At 37.8% G+C, this 8,730-nt stretch overlaps 1 protein-coding gene across 2 annotated transcripts in view; it reads right to left on the minus strand.

Annotated features, from left to right (window-relative positions):
* The window catches only part of LUZP2 (leucine zipper protein 2), a 329,431-nt gene extending 321,374 nt beyond the window's left edge, over positions 1–8,057 (minus strand). Inside the window, exon 1 of one of the 2 annotated variants that reach the window (XM_049820232.1) lies at positions 8,006–8,057. The gene's annotated coding sequence lies outside the window, so the exon portion shown is untranslated. Of the gene's footprint in view, positions 1–7,896 lie in introns of both variants that reach the window. The other variant, XM_049820233.1, reaches the window with a different exon arrangement.
* Positions 8,058–8,730: the final 673 nt, after the last annotated feature.

Raw genomic sequence — 8,730 nt, forward strand, 5'->3', positions numbered from 1 at the left:
AGCAACTCTTTCTATTATGTCACCCTTGACTTGAAATTGTATTCCTCTGGTGATTTTTTTTTTTTTTTTTTTTAAATTGGACATCCAAATGTATGACCACTTGGAGACGTAAAAAGTAGACCCATTCCTTTTTCTCTTTTCTCTCCAAAGGAAAACAAACCCAGACTTCAACATAAAGTTACAGATCTTCTGAAATGTTTTGCTTTACTTTTTAGCAATGATTTAAGTACTTAGTACCCAGCTTCAGGAATCTGAAATAAAACCTGAGCTTATTTAACACTTTGCAAATTAAACTCAGCATCTGATTAAAGACTTCTGGTGCGCTTTTGAATTTAGCAATATTTCTTTTTCCCTAGCATGAAAAGCATATTTCTTCTACCGACCTTCTGCCAGCAACTCTCCTGAAAGCACTAAGAAACACAATTAGTTTACAGTGCCAGGAAATATTTGTCTCCACCATAACTAGATTATTCTCGCTGTCTTTCAGAAACCTGACTACCCGTATTTATGTATGTGTATATACACATATATAAACACATACACACGCTTCAGAATGCCGCCTTAATTGCCTATAGTTCCATGCAACTTCTAATTTCATTTCAATTTCATGGTAATTTTTTCCCCAAATGCTTTCACATTGCAAGCCTTCTCATTCTTCCCGGAACAAAGCGTTGTACATTTCCTATTAATTTTGATTGCTTCTTGCACGTCCGTATCCAACTGTATCCAGTTGTCTGTAGTTGCTGTAAGTCTCTGCATGGAGCGATGAAGAAAACACAGAAGACAAAGTCTGAACTCCGTTCAGATGAATGGCAAAACTAGAGACAGATCTGCACTTCAGCCAAATTTAATCCACTTCTTGCATCAGAGACTGTACAAATCTCAGGACTGAACTGGACTACTATGAATTTGATGCACTGCTTATTTCCAGTCCTAAGACTAAATCCCACAAGGGTACTTAGAGTAATCTGTTATGGTACAGCTAGAACTTCATGTGAAAAAGCAGATAAGGAGCAAGAAATATATGTTCTCCAAAAATTTAGGAATTAAGACAGGTGTCCTTGAGTTTGGGTCCAAGTACTAGGTTAATAAAACTCCTTTTTTTTTTCTTCCAGCCAGATTGTCAGTTAATTCATTCATTTTACACAGGACAGAATGAGTTTTTTTGTTTTGTGTTGTGTCTCTGGTTTAAGTCCTGATTGATCCTACACTTAAACCTACCTCTGGTAAATTATTAGAAGGACAGACTGCAGAAAAGCAATGGATCAGTAAATATCTATGTTATTTGACTCACTACCCACTGGGCAAATTAGGATCTGGGAACATCTGGAATGGGATAAGCGCTCTGCTTTTTCCCTCACTTTGCTTCCATTTGTCTCGCTTGTTCCTCAGTTCCTCTCCTTCCCCAAAATGCCTGGAGCAGGAAAACTTTACTGCCTCAGGATACCGTCTGGTTTTACTAAGAGAAGGTTATGTTCTTACCTCACCCTACTCAGTGAGCCAAACACAAAATAAAACCCTTTAAGCAGCTCTCGTATTACAAAATGCCTTGCCTTCCTTTCACCTTCAATTCATTAACAGTGGTAACTGATAAGAAGGAGCACTTTTTTTTTTTCTCCAAAAGAAGGCAATGTCTTCTTGAAATAACCGCTGTTATATTTCTGCTGTTTCTTTTTTCCTCCCTATGACCTTATGCTACTGCTGCTATGCATCAGTCATCGTTATCCGCTGTGACTTTTTGCAATGTTCTTGAACAAAGCCTTTCTTGTTCCCTTTGCCATTTCATCCTGTAGTGATGACGATTGCATGGGGTCTGGCAGGGATGTCACAGCACGACATGAGACTTTGTTTCAAATGTCCTAGAACTTGCCTTTTTCAGGCCAGGTCTCCAAACCTTTCCCTGAAGAAAGGGACACATTTGTGATGATGTGATATTGGTATGTCTTTGGAAAATGGGTATTTCTCATTCCCTGGCAACATCTGTATGATATCTGAAAAATATTTAAAGACTCCAAAAAAAATATCTGCGAGTATCACATCTTATAGCAATAGACCTATAGTTGCCTAGTCAAAATACCTCTCATGTACATTTTAAATCAAAAGAGTGGCTTTTGCACCTGGGAAGCTATCATTATCCAAGATAAAATATAAAGACAAGTACACACCAGCATGAATTTAATGGGAAAAGCCTGCAGATTTGCCTCCTGTTGTTCACAGAATCATTGTAAACCCCCAGAGAATTAGGAATAAGCCTACTATTCAAAATACAGCAGAGTGGAAGTGTTCCTCTCGAGTCATTTTACATGGAGAAATAGTTTATCAACCCAAAGACGTTATGATTCTGGAAGTAGCAATAACATATGGTTTATTCTTCTTACCTGATCTGCTGCCTATGTTCCGTTTCCCCAGGCTGCTTATATTTTAGTCCTATGTCTGCTCTGTCAGATCTTTTACAAAGCAACTGTAGACCTGCCAGCAATTCAGGAATTAAACCAACAACCATTTCTGATCAAAAGGAAAAAAAAAAAGAAAAAGAAAAAAAAAAAAAGAAAAACCTGTCTGGAAAGCAAGATACAGAGAATTTTTTTTTTATTTCTTTTAATCAATGTCTTTATCATTACATTGCTACTCCTGTGCCTGGATTTCACAGGACTTCAAAATAAGGTCAGCTACCAAGATGGCAAACTCAAACACTTTGCATATACCAGCTCCCGAGCAAGGAGGAGGAGGGGAGAAACAGGTGCAGAAATGTATAAGCTGACTATACATGAACCTGCTCATGTCCAGCTTTTTTGTAAACACATCTAGGCTGTTCTAGCCCTGTATTGGTAAATCTCTGATTGAATTATGACCCCATATTTCACCTGTTCCTAAGCCAGTCCCCACACTGATAGTTATGGAAATATATTCAAGACTGAATCCAAATTTCCTAAATCAATGAGGTTTTGATTCTGCTGTTCAAATGATTAGGTTACTGGTGTGGGAGAGGAGAGAGAGACAGAGCAAGAAAGAAAAAAAAATACTGACTGCTGAGCTATTATAACTAGCAAAGGAGCCACATTCGGTTTTCTGCAGAACTGGATGTAATGGGAGCATGTAGATCCTCTCAGGCGATAAAAGTGGAATACTTTATGCATCATGAGATATATTTTGCACTTCTCAAAACTGTCAAAAAGCATCTAAGCAAGTCGGGAAGCTTTGGACATCGAAAGTAATAAAAAGACTCTGTGCTAGGGAAATGAAAAGGAAGGTTTACAAGGGTTTTTATAGTCAATTAAGTCCTCCTTAAATCTTTTGCATCATCTAATTTTAAATCTGTTTCTCAGAAATCTTTCGCCTATTCCTAGTTGTTGGAACAAAGAAAAATGCAAGGACTCTTCTTTTAGAAGAGATCAACATTACTTAATTGTTCTCAAGGCAGGAAAGAGGACGAGATTTAGAACTGCTCCTAGAAACCTGCAGGAAGGTTACTAAAAGATTTCTGCAAAAGCAATATTTAGAAATACATGTTTTATAATGATGAAGAGACTTTTAGAGATTTTCTTTCCATCAGTTTAGACTCCTTTTGTAAACCAATTATTATACTGGCAGGTCTATTCAAAACCTCAGAGTACTCTTTTTTTCTTCCCTTATTTTTTTGCTGTCTTCACTTTCAATGTTACTGTCTAATACCTCTTCATAAACAAATATGAGTGAATATGGATCTACCACAAGAGGAAAGAGAGAAATAGAATTTCTTGCTCAAGTACTGAGGACTTGGTAAGGCAGTCACGTCCCAGGGTGGTAAGAATGGCTGGATACCGACAGCTCAATTTTCATTGTGCTTTAGCACTTCCATTGTCATCTGAAACTAGAAAGTCAAACTCATGCAAATGTTGAACAGAAGGGTTAAAAAAAAAAAAAAAAAAAAAAAGTACTTTCCTCAGAAATGAAATAAAAAGCCCAATTCATTTTAAAATCTAAGGCTGAAAGTTGTGGCTTAAGCATGTGGCAACAGTCAGGAACTTTTAAAAATTAATTTTGGAAGGACCTCCTGCATTAGATTCATTGGACATCAATGCACTAATAGAAAGCTGAATTGCAGTTAGGAATATAACAGTTAACACAGCAGTTGTCAGATTATAAACCAAGCTAAGCACATATAAAATAAAGCATCAACTGTGTACACATAATGGAAATAATCACAGCATTAAGTATAATTACCTCCAAATCCAACCAACCCCCCCCCAATCTGCTAATGATAGCGTAATAATTTTCAGTCTGAGTCTCAAAAACTCATTAAAAACCCAACACAGCTGGCAAGAAATGCTTTTAAGTGTCCAGAATTTAAGGAAAAAAACCATAACTATCTTAGTGGAAATCACTTATGAACTTCATTCACGGTGGCACCATATAAACTGCACTCATTACAATATTTTCTAACATGTACAAGCAAAATTAATATTAAAAAGTTCTGTCCTCTTAATTTCTCCTTTCTTCACCACTTTTAACTTCTATAGCTGGTGAAGCAAAGTGATTCAATTCCTTGACCCAGTTTAAATGGACATCAGCAATAAACACAGTACAAGAAAAAGCCAAGAGCTGACATAACTGCATAAAGGGTTCAGGAAACACAGGGTATTGGCTCCAACTACTAGTTATTATTTATGCAGTGATAACACTCATTAATTAACTCAGATAAGACTGAATTTGGCACTGGAGAGCCGTTGTCCTAGGTGCCATACAAATACTGAATGATGCACCCAGCCACAAATGAGTAAAAGATACTGGGTTCCCATTTTTCCACGTGGAAGTTGGCATCGTCCCAGGTAAGAGGCAGAGCAACTGAAGCTGACTTTTGCCCTTTCTTGGAGTAAAACCGTGTCTATCGATGATCTTACAGGAGAATTGTTCAGATGCCTTCTCCGAGCATCCCTGGCTTTGAACGCTCAGCAGCTGACTTCCCAATAGTCAGTCATACACTACTTTTCTCCTTCCTGGTTATCCTCAGTGATGACTCTTCTCCATTCCCATTTTAATTATTTTTTGCAAACTTCTCTCTCGGTCTCCACCAGACTTTAATCATCTTAGGGGATGCCTCTCTAATTGAGAAATTCCACAGCATAAACAAATGTAATAAAGTCATAGTGCCCTAAGACTTTTATCAATTAATTACAAATAACATAGACCATAATAGCCATTGCAAGTTAATGGTGAACTAATTTTTTTGTCCAAGTACAGGAGTTGGTTTACAGGCATTAGTCTTTGAGATCTTGGAACATGTAACAGTTATATTGATTATTAAAATATATCCCTAGTGTGGTCTGCAGAGGGCCTGTAAAAGTAATTGCAGTGCTCATAAGCAACACATATCTAAACTAACAGCAGATAAACTGATTTTTCTTTTTTCCCTTGCTAAGTATATGCAATTCAGAGAAAAAGATATAGTCATAGCAAGAAAAGAAAAGCTTAAGCAGGTGATAAGTTGAGTTGAGCTTTCTACTGTCCTAGGAAAACTGAATAAAACAGACAGTAGCTGGACATTTTAACGCACCATCCAGCATCATTCCCAGGTGATTCTGTTAAGGACTAAGAAAATTTAGCCGACAGAGAAGGAACTAGGGACCATATGCTTATGGTACCTAAATACAGAAAGCCCAAACACACTCCAAATCCAAAAATTAGTAATTAGGATCTGTCCCTTCAGTTCACAGTAAATGGTAAAGGAACACGCAGAAGTTATCTTACATGCCAAGAAAATGCAGAACTGCATGGCACCCTTCCCAGATAAGTCTTGTCTTCAAATAACCAGTTTAAATGGTTGAACCCTACACACCAGCTTGCACAGATACACACTTGCTATTTTAAAGCAAAACATATCACTCTAATTCAAACTATTCTGTAATGCAAAGGAACTGGCCCTCATCAACACACAAACAGGTGCACAGGTCAACACATAGAAAACTATCTTTGGAATTGCCAGGACAGAACTCCTTCGAATCTCTCCTATGATCGTTCTTGCCTGCTTTTTTGGTGTTCTTGTAGGGGAGTTCTCAGTCCCTGACCAGTGTTGAACACTCGGCAGCTGACTTCCCAACAGACCACCCATATCCTTGCTAATTATTCTCTACACCTGGTGCATCAAGCTCTTTCTCCTAGGAGAGACTTTTATTGCTTCTCCCACATCTTCTTCTTGGTTGTTATAAAAAAGAAAAAAACACCCCTTTTTAAGGTTTGTGAGCATTCTGATGTGCAAGGCTGCACAATGCTGTAGGTCTGTTTACTTTAATTTTCTCTTAACTGTGTGGCTTCATTAAAAGCAAACAAAAATCCAAGCCTGATTAAACCCAAAGGAAATAAGTGATTTCCATTTGCTTCTCTGTGCTTTGGACTGAGCTTTCCGAGAATAATGTCTCAGCCTCTTTTTGGTGGGGTTTTCTTTGAAGAGTTAGTATTGTAAAAGGGGTCTAATTCTAGACGATGTCAATTTTTACCTCACACTGCTGCATACATTTTTCTCAACATTCATGTATTTGAAAGCTGTTAAGTCAAAATTTCATATTATTTCTTTTATAATGACAAGGTATGCACATAATATGCAAAACCTGTGAGATACTAGTCACTGTTTACCTCTTTCATCTAAAAGAAATCACCTTATTCACTTCAAAAGAACAGATTTCAAGCTTGGATCCCATGAACCGAGCAGCTGATGAAATGAATGTATTTAATACTAATGGATTTAAATAACTAAGCAACCAGTGTGGTGTTTAGCCTTCTTAATGTGTTTCTATATCAGATGTCACTAATGGAATTTAGTGGATTTAATTCTCTCCTGCTTAAAAGCTTTTATTTATAATAGGTTTTCTGGGTATTGATGTTGTAAATTTAAATTATAGTAATTAGGGAAGTTTACTTTAACGTCCCATGAGTCCTATTGCTGTTTTTAATAGTGCAAAGTAGTACAAGTACAAAACCTGATCATGCCCAATGACTACCCAGAAACTTTCTTTGTATAATCATTAAAGCATGAAATAAGATGGGAAAATAAGCTATCCAAGCCTATCACGTATCAGTTAAATACCACAGGACAACACTTTTCTGAAATTCAAAGGTTACCTAAGACAGCGAGGAACCCCTTGCCATCCTTTGTTTGGCAGGTGCAAACAATCTGGGTGACTTGTTAGAACTGAAAGAATTAAAGAGTTGAGGAATTGGCCAATGGAGAATAACACTACAGTAGAGAGGCTTAAGTATTAGACCCCGAAGGAAATTATTTGAGAGTGTCAGCATTTGTTGAAATCAAGCATTTATCAAAGGTAAATACATCTGCTCTTTAGAAATATCTACCCGATTCACAGAAAACTTATCTGTAGGTTGTACTCAGAGGGACCTAATGCGTCAAGGCAGCATTTTGAGGAGTTGATAACAACAGACAGGAGACCAAAGAAAGCATCGTGCCCCTCCACTCCCCTATTACTACCGTGCCACAGAAACACCCAAGCTTTTCTTAATTTAACTGAAACCCTCAGAGTAATGTTCTGCTGTACATAGGCTTAAAAATGAAATTAAAATACATTTCCATCTTCTGATCTGTTCCAATTTCTTAACACAACACGAATCTTGGCACGTGTTCTTGTGTGCCTTTCAATGTCACTTTCTTTGCAGCAATACCCCTGTATGAAAGGGAGCATAGTTAACAGTTGCTCTTCGGTATTTCTTGGAAAATAAATATCTCTTATTACAAGCATTATATTTAGCAAGTGTTCCAAAGGGTTGATAAACTCCGTTAAAATAGAGTAGCAAAGAAACACACAGCTGAACTATACCCTTAAATCATCTCACTACATCTAAGGAAGCAGCTAGAGAATTCAGCTTAGAAATCCATAGGAACAGGCATAGGAACAGTATTGTTTTTACCTGAGGAGCACTGTGGTGCAGGCATTTTAACCTTCCACTGTACTAAGAAACAGCTCAATTAAGTGCTTAAAAGCTTTATCTAAGAACTGTGGAGGACAAAGAGGGCTACCTTAATTTTGTAGGGCCTGCAGTGGCTGGCTCCTGCTTCACAGCATCCTCCCACCATCCACTTAAGGTATCACAACTAAAGCACCTTCTCAGGCGCTGCTATTTATTAACCAGCAAACTGAGGTAACTCCATGCCAATCAGCCAATTATCTTAACACAGCAACCTATGAGCTAATTCTGTAGTCAGCCAAACAAACGGCACAGACAGCTCTCGTTTCAACAACAACAAACTGCAGATTCATCCCAGCTCGTGCTGTACTCCGAGCTCTCATGTTTCATAAAAAGCACATAAAGAAAAAACAGTTGACTTATTCTAGGGAGCACCTTATGGCTGGTGGTACTATCTCCCCTGAGCACTGGTTCTGCGTTCATTTTGTGTACAAAATGATCTCTTGAATTAAAGGCCCAGAAATGAGATTATTCAGATGAATCTTTTGCCTAGATTCTTACTGTAGGAGTGTTAGCAGCACAGGCATCTCCATGCAGCTTTTCCAATCTCCATAAGCTCTTGACATATTGAGTTCACCTGAGCATTAGCAGCAGTAGCTCTTGTTGGCAGTTTCCTTTGCTGTCAGCTCTGAGATCTGAACTCTCTATTCGGAGTGGAAAAAACAGATAGATTTCAACAGGGTTTCCTAAACAGGCTTTTGCCCACATAGTGATTTACCAGAAATTATGTGATATTGCTGCCTAAGTGAGACTGGATGTGGATTTTTTTGTGATCGG

The sequence above is a fragment of the Accipiter gentilis genome, chromosome 17, assembly GCF_929443795.1.
Source record: "Accipiter gentilis chromosome 17, bAccGen1.1, whole genome shotgun sequence".
NCBI lineage: Eukaryota > Metazoa > Chordata > Aves > Accipitriformes > Accipitridae > Astur > Astur gentilis.